This window comes from Anas acuta, chromosome 14 (assembly GCF_963932015.1).
Source record: "Anas acuta chromosome 14, bAnaAcu1.1, whole genome shotgun sequence".
Lineage (NCBI taxonomy): Eukaryota > Metazoa > Chordata > Aves > Anseriformes > Anatidae > Anas > Anas acuta.
In genome coordinates this window covers 13,239,944-13,252,975 of record NC_088992.1, presented here as the reverse complement: position 1 = coordinate 13,252,975, position 13,032 = coordinate 13,239,944, and the positions used below count along the sequence as shown (strand labels likewise).

Sequence of the window (13,032 nt, the reverse complement as noted above, 5' to 3'; positions counted from 1 at the left end):
TTTTAGGTGCTGTTCCACCCTTACAGTGGGAACTGTGTCAGGATACACTTTTAGGGTGCTCGGTATCGCTGCCAGATTTACTTGCCTGGGAGATGCGTGTGCGTGGGTGGGCTCCGAGAAGCAGCAGGAGGGGCTGGTGTGGGCTCAGGTGCTGGAAATGGCTGAGAGCACTTCATCAGGAGAGAGCAGGGCCCAAAACAGGAGTGAGCTGATGAAGCGATGGGGAAATTGGGGTCATCAGGAGACTGTGTGAGCTCCTGATTTTTGCATCACTACAACAGACTGAATTTGTCTTATTTCACAGCGCATCTGCAGCTTGTATGGGATTTTACACCGATCATATCTCAAGGAGGATTTGGAAGAGCGGTGTTTGCAGGCTGGAGATCTGCTGGCTTCCTAAAGGTTGGTTACGTACAGGACAGCTTGAGCCAAGGAGGATCTCCTACGACCACGATAGCTTCCCCTATAGCTTGAGGACTAGAAAGGATCTGTCCCACCCACGCTGGTTGCTGAGAAAGCTGCCTTTTGTGCCTTAAAATCTTTTACTAGCCTGAGATTATTGTACTTTTAACTGGCCAAGACATTCTTCTGCCTACAACGTCTGTTTAGACCTGATTCACTTTTGAAGGTTTTATTTTAATGCATACTCTACCCCTCTTTTCAACCATATCAGCTATTTATGATCCTTAATGTTTTGGATAAGTGATGTACATTTCTTGTGACACTTTCATATGTTATTTTTAAGCAGTGTTTATGCTTCTTGCCAACGTCTTATCCTTGCAGTTCTTTGAAATTTGTATTAAGAAACCCTATGAACAAACTGTACACAAATCTTTTTTAAGTCAGACATCATCTTAGGGGACTTTGGGCTTTTTCATAATGCTAAGATACTGAATTCAAGAGTATTTGGTCACTGTTGTAGAATAACCCTTTCCTATTAGCATTTTGAACCTTAAGAACTGAATAAGAATTCAGTCACTGATGGTGACCTAAAGTTGGTACAGCCTGAACATTACCCAGACCCAGGAGCTGAAGAGGTTGGGTGGCTCTGGGCTGCCTGGCTGGAGCCTGCTAGAATCCAGGAGTTGCATAAAAAACAATCTGAGACTTGAAGAGGGTCTGAAGCAAGCTCCTTTCTTGTAGTTAGTGAGATACAGCATATATACAGGAAAATTAGAAACTGCAAACAAACACCTAAAGGAAGTGAAAACTGCCCCAATCAAAAAATAAAAATAAAAAATGTAGGACATCTGTGCTTTTATATGAAAACTTGCGATTTCTTTTATGACATTTACTTCAAATCATGCAAGCCCTTCAGAGCAGCTCTAATGCCCACTGGAGTTCTCCAACCTAAATGTCTTGTCGTCAGCGTAAGAAACAAAGATAATATAATTTGAATGCTGGATGCAACAGCGCAGGCTGCTCTCAAGGCTGATTCTCTCTGCTCCAAATGGGAACGATGGCTCCAAACAGGCTTACCAGAACAGACTGAAAAGCAGACATCTCATTTGTGAGGAAATGGTCAATATCTCAGCTTTTTTCTTTCCATTTGTTTCTCCCTGGAAAAAATAAAACAAAACAACAAACAGTAGCATAAAGACACTGCTATTTCAAAGCAAATTTTAAAATATTTCTGATTTGCAAGTGGCGTTTCAGCATCTCTGTAAGACTAGCTGCTGTGGTGCTGTGTTTAAATATTTCATTCCAGCTCCCAGAACAAACTTAAAATCTTATTATGATTTTTTTTTTTTTTTGACATAAAAGCACGCTTCTCTGTGGTACCCAAAGTGTAGACATCTCCAGCTCTCAGCGCAGCCACAGGAGCCCTCCCTGCTCACAGCTGATCAAAGGCAAACCACACCACCACCCACGAGCCACCACTTGTCCCCAACACCCAGCCCAGGAGAAAAAACAAATCCTGAACCTCCTGAGCCATTCTTCCCTAGAGGCAACACCAGCTACGAGAAATACATGTTGCTGTTGTAACCCTACTGTGAAAAGGTGGAGTGAGTTCAGTAAACAAAAGTACTTTGCCTTGGTTCAAATCGTGCTGAAACAAAACATCATCCAGCGCCGGCTGTTCAATTAAACTGTTTGTAGTGCAGGCTTTGGAGAGGAAAATGCTGAAAAAAGGATTTGGGGGGATCATATGGATTGCTTGGAGAAAACATTTAATGAGAAATTTTCCAAACCTCTCTGCAGCTCCCAGGCGCCACCATTCCTCTGCATGTGACATGTGCGTTGCCCTCAAATTCAGAGGAAGGCTCACTCAATGTGACTGCGCTGTGACAACAACCAGGACGTGTGTGGGGCTGCCTGTGGGGGCATCGGGAGGTGAGTGTCCTTGTTGTGTGTCCCTGCCAGGGGGATGCCCCATCCGTGGCCCTGCTGCAGCCATCTCTGTTTTCTGGGGGCAGATAGCTCAGTCCCTGTTAGACCGAGAGGCCTCTCTGACATTTCAGGTAGCATTTCTAAATGCTATTTGCGTCAGACACGTGAACTATCCAAATACAGTACCAGATTTTGTGCATTTCTTCTGCTTTTCACCGCTTCTAGGAAGAGTGGAAATTCCCAATGATGCCACGTGGCTGCAGCCTCCATTTCTTGCTCCCTGCTTTCCCCCAAAGATGCCTTTTTAGACCTATCATTTTCCCTCAGGTAATTCAAAATTACCTGCTTAGAAACAGAAGCCAAAACTCTTTCTCGGTGCTGGCTTTGTTCAGCTGACATTGCTGCTTCTTTCCTAGGTCCTTCCCAGGGCCAAACTCTGCTCATGGTGCCCCAGAGAGCAGCACTCATGCTGCTCATGGGTTTTGTAGTGCAGTCCCTCCTAATGCGTGTTCTGCAAGTATGCTTTTTCACACATCAGTTGTGAACGTTTCTCACCCAAAAGCACTCCAAATATTATGTTTTAGTTAATCCTGTGTGCAGTCCTGGTGTGGGAGCAAGGAGCTGCTGTTCCTCTCCTGGAGGGCCAAGCATATCTTTGGGAGAGATGCTGAGTCTTGTCCTCAGCACTGGCACTTAACCCCAAAATGCCAATTGCCACCCTTCTGCTGGGAGCGGTGCTGCTTCACCTTTTCAGTGCCAGCACTTTGCCATGGAAACTGGTCCATCGTGCCCCAGATTTGCAACCGAAATTGTGATGCTGGACGAACACCAGGACTCCTAGCTTCTCCTGTTTGCTTTTCTTGGGTACATGCCACGCTGGCTTTCCTGGGGCTGAGATCCTTTATGCTGCTGTGGTGGTGGCTCTCCCAGGGTCCCTGAGGACCCATTTTTTGGTCCCTGAGCATCCTGCCTCCATCACCTGACCGCAGGACATTTCTTCTAGCATCTCTGCCCTTGGTAACACCCTGGTCCCTGGGGTGGGCATAAGGCTGATTCTGCAGAAACCAAAGTCACAGGTGTGGGTGCCTGGGAGCAGGACACATCACAGGTCGTGTTTCAGGAGATGACAGGGACACTTGCTAGCTCACCATACAGCTCCACCCAGAAACTAAACTGCCTTACAGAGACTTGTATAAGCACAGGCGTGTTTTGCATCTCCGCTGTTCTGAGTAGTTTTGACGGCTCTTGATGCATGCGAGAGAGGCCCAATCCAGCACGCAGCAAGGATACAAGCAAGTGGAAGTTAGTGCTTGTGTTTGCCACTGATAAATGTATTAGTCTTTAAAGCGGTATTTAAACTACAACCTTTTTTCAGGCACCTCAGCACTCCGTTATTTTGCAGGCCTTGTAAAGGAATGTGATTTTGCCTTTTAACTGGAGTGTATCTTATGCTAAGCAGTGAGATTAAGCGTAGGGATCCAAAAGAAGTTGCTGAATGGCAGAATTGCCTTTATAAATAACATTAATAATTTATCCGATCCAGGGGTTTTTGGGTAAATGAAATACCTGCCTCTGTATAAAGCCCACTGAATAGGAACACATCTCCGCTTTTATGAGGCTTGGATTAAAGAAGGGAAATGCTAAGGGGCTTATCTTCGCTTCAATTTGCAGCCCTTCCGGCTAATGGCAAACTCATTTAAGAAGCTCCTGTGTTTGTGCCAACTCTGCCTTTATTCTCGGTGCCGGAGCTTGGCTGCATTTCTCACCGCAGTGCTGGAGAGAGCAGAGAGGAAGCAGTTTGTTTTCTTGACCTCAGATTATCAGACAAAAGCTAGTGAGAATAATTTGGTTGGAATCCTCCCTGTTATGAGTTGTTTAAAGCATCTACGTGGAGGCTGCCGAGATGCCGGCGGAGCGGGGCTAGGTGGGACTTGCCCCACCTGTGAAAGAGGACGGGGCTGTTGGCTGAGCTGGGACGAGTCGAAAGAGCAGCCGTCATCTCTCTTCTGGGACGCCTGCTCCTTCCCGCACAGACAATTGTGAAATGGCAAAATTCATCCACGAGCAGTCGCTTTTCAGCTTTTCTTTTATGCCGGTAAAATCAATTGCTTCAAAGTTCACTGAAGGTGAAGGCAACATTTGCTTTCCATTCAGAGCTAAGCGGGCCATCTTCGAGAGCAAATGCTCGCAAAAGGGAGAATAGCAAAAATCAGCAGAAAAAGTCTCTGAATAATTTGAACTAGGAAAGGAAAAAGCAATTTGCTCCCAGTTATTCCACAGACAAAAGTATGAATAAAAAAATCATGAGCTATTTACCCTGCCCAGACTATTTGCATGAGTTTTATGCTATTCCAGTTTTGCTTCCCCGACCCCCAAAGACCTTATCACTGGATCCTCAAGGCACTTAACAACAACAACAACAAAAAAGCATGCTTTTTTTCTTTTTCCTTTTTATTTTATTTTATTTTATTTTATTTGAATGCTGGATCAGCAATGACCAAAAGCAGACAAAACAAAAGGGGTCCTAAATCTGAAGCACGCTGATGCTTGCATGTGCACTGACCTGGATTAGAGACCTTGACTCTGGCCTGCCAACTCTACCAGCACGGAAATTTTGTTCAAAATGGTGTTATAAGCTTGGATGCTTTGCATTCAGATTGTGAGGCTGTGGCAAAGGCACAGCGGATATTTACAATCTGCTTTAGGAAAACCTGATACATGTCGTTAGCTGTTCTGTTGCAATGACAGTTTATGTCACCCGCATCTGCTGCTGTAGGTAGCCCAGCCAGACAGCTGGCACTGCTCAAAATGCCAAAGACCATGCTGCTACAATGAGGAGAGGAGAAAGAAAGAAGGATGAAGACCTCATAAGCGTTATCAAAAAAACGCCAAAAAGTTGGAAGATTTGGGGATTACGTCGTGTAATTACATTACCTTAAAAAAAAAGTTTACTGAAAATTTCCTGTTTTGTGTTGCCAGCTCTTTTCAGCCATTAGTAACACATAACTTCTCATTGTCTTTTCCCGAGGCACAGATGGGCTAATTTTCAGCTACCTGATAATTACACATTGTTTGAAACTGTATCAAAAGCTTCTGTTTCTGCATTTCTCCAGCAGCTGTTCTACAGCTCACAAAGTCGCTTGATCACGGTTTGCAAGAGTCCACATCTATCCATCTGTCTGGAGTTCCAGGAACGGAGCAGTGGCAAAGCCTCCACACGTGCATTCAGACTTTGCTTTTACAGATTTGCTCTGTTTTCAAAGTGGGTGGAGTGACTGAAGCTCCACTGAAAGCATCTTGTCAGCTCAATGCCAACATCTAGGGTTAATATGGGATAATGCTACATCAAAACATGTCTAGCTAAATATGCACGGTTATGCTGATGTTATGGGGAAATTAAGGGTAAAGGAACACGAGGTGCTAGAAGTCACCATAACGAAGGTTAGATCTTAATTTCTCGTGGGCAAGCAGCTGTCCTTGTGCAAAGCTGTGGATGTGACCACACCACGGGACTGCCAAGTCAGAGGAATGCAGCCCATCGGGGGTACAGAGAGGAAAGGTGAAAGCCCTTCCTCTAGAGTGACGGTTGAGGATGGAGAAACCTCTTCCCCCTTGATTCTTCCTCTTCAGGAACAATTACTCTGCAAGTTGAACTCTGTTTCTAGAGGGTGTTTTCTCAGCTCCTTTGAGGCTGTCCCAAGGGAAAATGCAAAGGGCCTCACTTCTGTGTTTTCTGCTTCCCCATCATCAAGTATGCTAGTTGCCTTATCAAAGAAGGAAATTAAATTGGGTTGACATGCCTGGTTCTTGACAAACCCATATTCTTTGATTTTATTCATCATTTTACATCTTACAAGTTGCTCGTTTAATACTTCCTTCCAACCTCTTGCAGAGAATTGAGATTGAGTTGATTATTCAATTTTTTTTTAAAGTCTCCTCTTTAAAGAGAGGTGCTTCTCTCATCTCCAGGGACCTCTATGCCTTCATAAATTTTGAAGATAATCACCAAGGGTTCAATGTTCCTGGGTGCATTTCATCAAATCCTCTCATTTTGAATACATTTGACATATCCAGATGGCTTTAAACTTCTTTCCTTGTGCTGGCCTTCTCCACAGTTGCCTTCAAAGCCGGTTTTGTTAAGCTTCATTCACAATTAACCTTCTTATAAAGTCTGAAGCAAGGGACATGGGGCAAATTCCTGCTTGGAACACCCAGTCAGTGCTCTCTCCTCCCCCCGACCGTTCTGCACCTACACGTCTCACTGTTCTAGTTTTACAGCTAATTTATTTGCAGACCCGTGCTGGTTTCCTCTGAAAGCTTGGGACCATAGATCTTGCTGCTCGCACGCTGTGAACCTGTATTATTCTTGTATTCTCCCCCCCAGCACGTGCCTGTTTCCACTTTCCATATGATTTCTTTCCAGCTTCCAGACCCTGCCGCTGCTGTAATGCCATCTAATTATGCTTCTTATCTGCTTTCACAGGGGAGCAGTTTGCTGTTGTGCACCATCTCTAGTCTCTTCAGGGAACTGCCAGTTCTGCATTTCCTTACAGTGTATTTCCATCCAAGAGAGCTTCTCCACAGCTTCCCTGATCTCTGTCAGACGCTCGTTATTTTGTTGTTTCTGTTCGCCTGTCTTACCCATGTCTGTGCTGGTGGGAAGAGACACTCAGGTAGCTTTTCCTTTTCCCCACAATCTCTTGGGATGCGAGTGAAGGACTAGCGTAATAGGGCTGCAGAACAGAAGGGGGAAGTGGCAGGAAAGCTCCCCAAATCCCCTGACAGTGGGACCCTCAGGTGGAACCAACAAGGCATTGCTGCAGAGGGGATATTGGTTGGACAGATCTAGAACTGGCCAAGCCTTCTCTGTGGGATGGTGCTTGGGAAGGGGATGATCGATGGAAACCCCCTGACACACAGCCTATTCTCTAGCATCTCCTGGGAGGGTTTCTGGTGTTTTCCAGTGAGATGACAAACTCAGGTCTGCTCATGCCTTGTCTCTTTGGGCGATATTGAGCTCAGGAGGACAGCATTACCCATCTTCAGAGCCCTGCTTTCGTCTGTGTTTATCTGGAGTCCCCGTGCAGCAGCACCACCCGCGTGCCTGACATTTACGGTGCTGGCCTGAATTCCTTCACATTTCTCCCATGGCCACTTGGAGTCAAGTGCCACTGGAAACACAGCTCCTGCTGGGAGGAGTTTCAGACGCATCCAGATCTGAGACATTTTTGAGTGCAATTTTGTTTCAGGTTTTACAAAGGCTCTTCCGCTCGCTTGCTTGCCGCAAGTAATGAAGCAGCAAGATAAAAGGCAGGGCCACAGAAGGTTGTTAAAAAATTACTTGCAAATTAATGTGAGGACAAGGTGTATGAGTTAATATCATATAAAGACCCTTGAAATCGGCGTACATGCATGCACCCTCCGAGCACTGACATTCGCAGACAGAACTACACTGGTAAACTGAGCCCAAGGGGCTTGATTAACAGGAAATTTTCAGAATGCCAATTAGAGCAAAGTTTACCGAACAAATTGTTTGCACTTGTACCCTAGAACCATCATGAATTTTAATTCAGCATGGATTTATGTGGCTGAAACAATAATTAAAGATACATGAACACCTCACGTTCAGGAGACTCCCCCATGGCTTCGCTGTAGCTTTTGGTGGGGAGCAGGGTGAAGAGCCCATTTGTCAGGGTCTGCCCTCGCTGCTGCCAGCCTGTAGAGCATGGGATGCATGAGGCTTTTCCCCACAGATACATAAGCAGTTTCCTAAGTCCTGAGCTCACCGATTTGTGCAGTGTTTAGTCTTTAGTGTTTAGATTTTTTTTTTTTTTCTTTTTTCCATTTATGTGGTCTGACAACGAATGATCCATAGGGTGTTTTCTCTATAAATGCTGGCTTGTTGTTTCCTGCCTTCCACTTTTGGTGCCTGTGAGATGTTAAATTAGCTCCTTGGGTGCCCTGAGACTGAAGCCTTGCCCTGTGGTTTCACTGACCCTGGGCTAACCAAGCCACCTCCTGCTGCCCAGGAGGAGATGCAGGGCTGCCTTCTTTCCCTATCCCTGCTCCTCCTCAGCCAGTCTCAGGTTTGAAGATGGGGGAAGAGCCTCACCTGCCACCATAATGCAAAGAGCAGCTTGACTCGAGGAGAAAATGGTGCTACCACGCGGCATCAGCGAAAAGTCACGATTGAGCAGCACTATGTATATGTATGCCTTCATTTAAATTCCTCTCTCCCTCTACTAGTGCTGATAAATAAGTTACACATATTTTTTTTAGAAGAAGTTATTTTCTGTCACTGCACTTTTAAATGTCAAGCTCCTGGAGAGGAGTCTTCGAGATAGTTTAAGGTCAGTCAGGCTTCAAGGAAGAAATACACAGGTAGAGGAGAAAAGCTGCTGCTGGGCTGTGGTCCTGCCTAAACTGGGGTTCTGGTCTGAATGATGGGCAAGCGTGGGCATCTTGCAGAGGTGCCCAGAGGCACTGCCCTCCCTGTACCTCAGCAATCGCCCTCGGTTATGGAATAACTAAAGCCTTCTACAGAAAACCCAGTGGCTGAAAACGATCTGGCCCGTTAGTTCAGGAGTACTTATGAATAATGTATACATCCAAAGGTTGGTTTACAAATGATTAATTAACCTTAAGAGAGGTTATCCTCATTGGCAACATCATTCACCCTAAACAGTTTAATCATGTCTGCACAGAATAGCATATTCGAAACACAAACAATTGTTTGAGGAAGAGTATTGAGGAATCACAGAGCAAGGGCTGGACGTGTGCGCTGCTCACTGGAGCAACAAGCACAACACCAGGCACCGGGAGGGCTGCGAGCAGGTCACCAGGCTGTGCCCAGCACGCTGTAGGACAGGCTCGAGCATCACTTACTGGAGCCTGGCAGCTGCATGGTGGAGCATAGCTGGGAAGGTGCAGAAATTGCACCTTTGCTAAAGTAAATAGATCATGCATTTATTTTCGTACTTTGATGTAAGAGCTGAGTTTTCTTGACAGTGAGAGAGCTGCTCCTGGTGCCTCCTGCTGCGACTAATGGCTGCTGCGCTCAGTGGGGATATTGCCTGGGCAAACAGGACTTTAGTCCAAGGGCTTTTTGCATTTGTTATCAGCTATTTGTTATCCACGTCTATTAATAGAGTGCTCCTAAAAAGCACTTTCCCTGTCTGGAGTAATTTCTGGCTGGTACCTGGAAGTCTCCAGTGAGCAGCATCCCTGCTAGAGCTTGCTATGAGCTCATCTTCAGCAGGGACCTGGGCTGGCCCCCATTCTGGGGAGAGCTTAACCCCTCTGCCCCCAGTTCAGGCTCCCAGAGAGTCCCCATCTCCAGGCAGTGTCACCTATGGCAATCATTTTTCAGTTTTGAAATGTGTGTGTTTATTTATTTTGGCAGCGTGCCCTTGGCTGAAGGCTGGCCCCTATCAGTACCCCTCTCAGGACTGGTGCCGGTAAATGGAAACCTCGTCTACATCAGGTAGCTTTTCCTTCAGCTCCTTCTTCCTCCTACCCACTCCTTCACCTCCAAAACCAAGCAGGACACAGAGCTCGCCAGGGTCTTTTTTGTTAAGAAAATTTTCCCTTCTCCCTTGACAAAGCCCTTGCATTGGATACAGCTAAGTTGGTTTCTAACCCTTTTTTTAAAATCCATAAGTGGCAGAAGCATCATGCATTCACACCCAAGCACCCATCCTGAAATGCATGAGGTTTTGTGAGCAGTTCAGCTTGATTTTCTGTTTCAGAGAGTGGAAGGGTTGCTGTTGGCGAGGAAAGAGTAAACCTGTGGGAAAAGGGCAAAAATACACATCCTGGGCTGTTGATTTTAGCTCTGCCCCATAGGGCCAAACACAAGCAAGACAGAGGTGTTTGTGCTTGAAGTACAACTTTGGTGGGGTGCAAAACCCTAAACTGAGGAGGGTGATCCCTACAAACACCTATTGGCTTGGATGTCTCAAGTATGGGTCTTCTCTAGGTGCTGAGGGTCCCCATGCTTGTAGGTTCAACCCAGAAATGTTGGGGAGCCCATGCCACAGCTTTGCCACCACTAAGCCGGTGTAACACCAAGTCCTTCCCGTGTCTGCTCAGCCCCTGTGTCTCCTGGCTGCCACATCCTCAGAAAATTACTGCACTTTAATACATTTATTTATGCTTTTTTTTTTTTTCTTTTTGAAGCATGAAAGTGATTTACAACATTTTATATTACATTTTTTAATCCTTGAAAATTAAAACAAATCTTTTCCCCGCTTTGCCCAGTTTTAAGACATCTCTTTTATTCAGCTCTTGCAGAAAAATATGGATGGAAGTAACTCCTAAAATCCCTATCCACTGGAAACAAAATTGGTATTTTTTTCAAGTTAAATACTATAACAGAGTGAAACATACATGTTTAATTTGGAAATGTTGATTCCAAATGGATTTTTCTTTAAAAAAATAAAAAAACTAACTTCCCCCAAGCAAGTCAATATTTGTAATCAAATTGAAATTTCCTGTGGGAATTATTTATTTTCATGAGGTCTAATTTTTGCAGGGGAAAATTCTACACGGGAAAGTTTTAAGTTGCAGTAAACCAGCTTTAGGAATCCGGGTGGTAGGAGGGGGCTGGGAAGTCCCACTCATGCTGCTGCAAAGTGTCATGCACTTGCCTGTGATGGAGGTGAGCTGATGAAAGAGTTTTAACTCCTTTTTGAAGAGGGAAAAGAATGAGCAGAAAGAAGGGAGAGAAATTAGAAAGGAGGAGGCATTCATCATGGGGTTTTCCCTCTCCCCTTTACATTTCTTGTAAAAACAGCAGCGTGGTGTGGGATTCACCTCTGGCAGTGTTAGACATCCAGGTGAGATACCTGAGGTGGTTATTTTTGGGCTCCTACATAGCCAGAGGGGAGATGTAGCACTTGGGGTGGCACGTAGTTCACCAGCCCTTCTGACATCTCCTGTAGGATGAGATGTGCCACTGACTTCACCTGCTGAGAATGGATGTGGAGCTGGTGGTGACTGCTCCACGTCCACCGTAACCAGATGGATCCCAGCCACGGTGCCCAACGCGTTCACTGGTGGAGGGGGAGCATCAACCTGGCCCCCGGGGAGGAGCAGGCACCTTGTGCTGCCATGGCTGCATTAATGGGGCTCCAAGCCAGTTCTCCAGACCTCATGAGAAGGTGGCACACTGGTCTTCCAGTGCCTACAAGGAAGCCCTTCAGAGAACATGGTCGTGACTTCGACTTAAAGGTGATTTTCTTGTGGCATCTGTGTCCATTTTAGAGCAACAGTTGTGGTTAATGATGTGCATAATTTACATTATTACGCCTTTTATTTTTGTATTGTGATAAATTGCCTTCCTTCACGTTCCTTTTTATTATGATGTGCTGGGAGCACAATATAGCGATAGGAAAACAACAATACAGTGCTGCCCTGTCAGTCTCAAACACAGAAGCAGCACACCCATGCTACAAACACTCACAGATGCACAGCACCGTATCAGATTATTAGCTCCAAGGCAACTGCCAGCATGCAGTTTTATTGGAAATGAAAACAAGGTAATTCAAGATTTATTTTCTCTCTAAGAAGGTGCCAGGAGGCAGGAGCCAGCCCCCGGCATCTACCGTAAAACACCCGACACATGGTAACTCGCTGCTCTTCAGCCAGAGCCCTTGGACGGGGGATTTTTGAGCTACCTCTTCAAAAGGAGGCGAATTCTCCTCCTTGTCCCCAGCCTGTACCCTAAAGGGAGCAAAGAAGATTGAGTGAAGGGAGATAAACGTACCCTGCGCTGCCGTGGCTGCAGGCACAGCTCCTGGGGGACCTTGGGTGGCTCTTAATCACACATCCTTGAAGCTTCAGAAACATACCCTGATTATTTTCCAGCTCAAAGCATTCATTACCTTCAGGATATTACTGTCTTTGCCCCTGTTCTAATGGTTTAGGTTGAACCGATCACCAAATTAAACTCCTTATTAGTAGTTAGCTAGGTACACCGTGCCCTGATCTTGTTGCTATGCCCAAATGCAATACGTGCCTGGGCACCGAGACAGGCACATGCTGTGGCCAAGCTGAAAACGTTTAGGAACTGGGAGGAAAAGCGTAGGAAATATTTTGGTGATTAATTTAGAGATGCTGAAGATCATTTTAAAAGATGCCCTGAATGTGTTCAAAAAAAGCTGCATCGGTTAAAAAAAAAAGCACTGAAAATACACCTTGATTACATGAAAGGTGAAAGAGGCAATAAAGCCAAATAAAACTACCCATATAATAAATGGGATAAGAGCAAGCTGACAGCAACAATTATTGGTCAGAAAGCAAGAGATGCAAAGAGTGCCTGACAATGAGCTGTGTCGTGAGAGGAGCCCTAATGGAGATGGAGGGGCAGCTGCCACGTCCAGGTGTTTGGGTTCGCAGCGATGTTGGCACTCTGCAAAGAGGGAGCACAGCGGGGCTGCTTCAGTCTGTGTCGGTAATTTTAAATGGAGGCTTGCTGTCATGTTTTGGACTATGCTGAACTGTTAATGAAATATGCCTGCCTCGCCTCAGATATGTGTTGTGTTGTTTTTTTTTTTTAATCTGAAAACCAAGGCTTGGAAACCTAACTCTTCAGACTAAAATAAAAAAAAAAAAAATAAAAAAAAAAAAGGGAAAAAAGCTTCTGTTCCTAGCCTGTGATCAATCTTTTTTTTAGGGTCTTTCCAGCTCTGTCATTGCTCA

General features: G+C 45.4%; 1 long non-coding RNA gene across 3 annotated transcripts in view; it reads left to right on the top strand.

Annotated features, from left to right (window-relative positions):
• Nucleotides 1-12,390, top strand: part of LOC137864003 (uncharacterized) — a 47,943-nt gene extending 35,553 nt beyond the window's left edge. For all 3 annotated transcript variants that reach the window (XR_011101261.1, XR_011101260.1, XR_011101259.1), the window contains 4 exons: nucleotides 305-402; nucleotides 2,203-2,334; nucleotides 9,734-9,814; nucleotides 11,274-12,390. This is a non-coding gene — a long non-coding RNA (uncharacterized lncRNA). The remainder of the gene's footprint in view (nucleotides 1-304; nucleotides 403-2,202; nucleotides 2,335-9,733; nucleotides 9,815-11,273) is intronic.
• Nucleotides 12,391-13,032: the final 642 nt, after the last annotated feature.